The sequence below is a fragment of the Primulina huaijiensis genome, chromosome 4 (genome assembly GCF_012295235.1).
Source record: "Primulina huaijiensis isolate GDHJ02 chromosome 4, ASM1229523v2, whole genome shotgun sequence".
Lineage (NCBI taxonomy): Eukaryota > Viridiplantae > Streptophyta > Magnoliopsida > Lamiales > Gesneriaceae > Primulina > Primulina huaijiensis.
The window spans coordinates 4,420,116-4,424,287 of NC_133309.1; positions in this window are offsets into that span (position 1 = coordinate 4,420,116).

Genomic DNA, 4,172 nt, shown 5'->3' on the forward strand with positions numbered 1-4,172 from the left:
TTCTNGCACGGTAGGTGTGCAGCATATCAAAACTATATATATATATATATACATATACACACACACACACACACTGATATATAACGCACACATATTGCGTGTAAAATATGTGTAACATAATATTTGATTTATGTATGGTCTATTTGTAACATATTTATACATTTAAAATAACCTAAAATGTTTGATTTATTAATGGAATTTTCAGAAGTCAACGAAAATAAGTTTTAAATCAAGTTATCTATGTGTTATTGACATTTTTTTACACAAATAAATGTCAAATGTGTATTTTTTTTTACATTTTTTGTGTCAATATAAAACACAATTGTTATCGTAAAATTCCAAAAAAATTTGCGTAATTCTCCCATAAATGGATTGCACTAAGAAAAATCACATCTCATATTTCAAAATTTGACAAATCAATCAGTAACAGAACTCAAGATCGAAACTGAATAATAACTAAAAAAGTGTCGTAACCGATATCAAAACTGAAGGAGACTTATCGGAATGAAATGGTCCAAGTAAAACTGAAGTAATTTAAACTAAAGTTCTCAAAAGTATTAATAAGTCTCAAACTCATGAATCGAAGGTTGACAAACTGAATATTACCAAAACTGAAGAGCAGAATTGAATGTAAACTGACATGAAGTAACTGAAAACTGAACTGATAGTAGAACGTTCAAACTGAAAGGACATAAGTTAGAACTAACATAGACCAGCTGAACTGATCGGTCGAACAATTTGACTCTTGATCAGTTAGCCACGTCATCAGTTGCAATTTGAATCTCAACAGAAAAACTGACACTACGTATCAAAGTATAACAGACGAAGCATAACAGTTTCATACATCGTACCTCAGTCAGAAAAAAGATGTCTACACGGACTAAAAGACGACTCGATGAATATCATTAATTAATGCATTCAATGTGACCATTGGAATCGAAGACTATAATAGCTGAGAAGCTCGATTGTGAAGAAGTTAGTGACAAACAACAGTCAGTAACGAACAACAAGAACAATCAATATTTCAGTCAGTTCCAATTTATTTCAAGTTCATATTCAGTTTTCAAATTGTAAATTCAAGCTCACAACTCGTTGATATATTTGTAGCTTTCAGGCTACTCATTTGAGTTATTCAGTTATCAACTGATAAATGTAAGAAAAGCTAAAAGTTTCATTTTAGTATTATTGAAGTTCATAACTAAAGTAAGTTAATTATTACATTTATTGTAATTAATCAAAGTTTTTTAGTGAATATTTATCCTTGAGATAGAAGATGTGACATATGAGCATTTGAAGTCTCTAAACATTCATAAAAATCCTCGTGTGAATTATTCTTGTTCATTCAGTTTTCACAGTACCCTAGCTTAAATATTCAAACACATCCTTCAGTTTAATTCCGCACTATTTTAGTTAACTAATCGATATAGACATACAAGATTTCAGGATCAGATCCTCAAAAAACTTATTCATATTCGAAAGAGAGTTCAAAAAGCCTATGTGTTTATTCACCCTCCAAGACTAAGTGTTTATTCAACTCCTCCCCCCTTCTAAATATTTTACCTGTATTAATCGATCTTAATAAGTAGTATCAAAGCGGTTAAATCTTGTTTTGAATATTTTCAAACACATATATATGATAATCATGTCTTTTTTCAATAAAATCCCAATGTTTTCCACAGAAGAATTTGATTACTGGAAGATTAGAATGCAGGCTCATCTAGCTGCACAAGATGATGATATGTTGTTAGGATCGATTAGGGAAACTATGGTGTTTAGAAAAGAGGTTGAATAAACACTTTGGCCTTTAGGATTCTTTTCTGAAATGTGAATCAATTCTTTAAAGAACTGATCCTAGAATCTTGTTTGTCGATATATATCAGTCAACTGAAAGTAATGCGGAATAAGACTGAAATATAGATTGAATACTTAGTATAAATTGAAATGATACCTGAAATAGCCACAAAGAATTTTTCTGGATGTTCGGAGACTTCAACTATTCCTATGTCACCCCTTCTATCACTAGGATATGATTTCACTAAAAGACTTTGATATATTACAGCAAATTGTAATAATCTACTTCAGTTGGTCTTACACATTACCAAACTGAAACTCTTAGTCTAACAATTCTTAAGAAATTATAAAACTGAAGATGCTCTAATTTTTAGCCTGAATGCTACTGATAAATAAAATGATTGTAGAGCTTAAAAATGTGATCTCTAAACTTGAGAATATGTTCACGAAGTGTATCGCAATTGATTGGTTTGATTGCTTCTTGTGTTCGCTTGTTCTTAGTCACCAACTTCTTAAACTGATTCGATCAGCTATATATAGTATTCGATCTCAACGGTCGTATTTGAATGCATTTAATGACCATTTAATGACAAATATCCGTTGAATCGTGGTGTATTTGTGACGTACCGTACTTTTAAACTACTTCAAATTTGCGAAAAATAAAATTTTTTCATAAATAATTAACTATCTGTCAAAATACACTTGTAAATAAAATGCTTGATCAAATATTTGGAATGTAAACGAACTTGCAACAAGTACTTGTTTAAAACAACATAAAGTAATTCGTTAAAATCAGAGTAAATGAGTTCAATATGCATAAAAATCCTTAATATTTAAGCGGTCCTCGGGTTAGTCCTTCACCCAGTCCGAGCCATCTCACTGGTCTCCGCCTCTCATCTCCTCAAACTCGTCCTCATCTGCATCGATCAAGTCTAGTGAGTCTAAAGACTCAACATGTATAAACTGAGAATAGCAAGTAATACATAATAAGTCCACATGCGTTTTAAAGTAGCACATACATACTTAAACTTTGAACATACTTATATAAACATAGACGTGCCATTAATTCACAAATATTTTCATAAACGTGCTTGCATCGTACATACTTAAACATGCATAATCATCGTCATTTTGCGTAGAGATATGTTTCCAAGCAAGTGACCCATACATATTGCGCCTGATCAGACTAAACCACAATACTGGGCTGGCAGGGATGTCCACTACCACATACATAAGATCTCCGGTCATGCTTTACCGGGTGGATTAGTCCTTGGTCATGCTTTACCGCTTCCCAATCCTGATCATAACCCGGTCATGCTTTACCGGGGTGTAGAGGTCCTCGGATACGTTCTCCGGCTTACAAACCCGTTCATAATTGGTCACAAGACAATTCACATACCTAAAAAATATAAAACATTTTCTTTTTCACGCCGAACATACTTATATAACGTTGAGGGCTTCGTTGGATCCCGCTTGGACGACTACTGCACATGCTAAAACATTTTTTTTAAATTTTCAGAATGCCTAGCACTCGGGCGTTAATATCATACCGCTCGAGCGCTTGTAACGCCCCGAAAATTTAATAGTACACGTAAAATCAAACATGATGTATTTATATTATTTTAAATTATGCATGCACCATATTTTAATTGTTATAAATATTATTTATGCAATTATATATTATTTTATTCATGTATATATAGTTAATTTTATTATTTGAGTTCTAGTTTTTCAAGCAAATACAAGAGATCGGACCGGGGATAGGATATTAGAGATATTTATTTTTGAGCTAAATTCACTGCCCAAATTATTTTAAATTATGGAGTATTTTATTTTATGACAATTAGTATTTTTATTTTCCCTTAATTGTTGTGCAACTTTTGTAAATTTAGAAATATTTTATGTATCAGTTTTCAAGCCTCGAATAGTGTAAAATTTTATTTGGCTTACACCATATATTGATTAATTAGTTTAAACCTAATCAATATATTTAAATTATCCCTAGAATATCCTAAATCCACCCCACTTGACTCAAATTACAAGACTTTGGCCAAGTCTTCTCCGGAAGAAATTTCACATGCCCATCAATTCTCCTCCACTTCCCCTCATTAATTCCCTTCTCTCCTCAAGTGTTCTTGAGCTCCATTTCCATCGGTTCTACCATTTGAGAATAGAAAGAACTCCAAATTTATTCTTCGTGTCCTGATCGTCGAGATTTGTGAGATTCTCTACGTTTCGAGACCAAAAGCATGTATATTACGTTTCTTTTTTCATCAATCAAGTAATAGTATGGATTTTCAACCCTTTATGTTTGTGAAAAACATTTTCATGCAAGTATGTTCATGTCAAGATTATACAATTGTTTCTCACGTTCAATTATG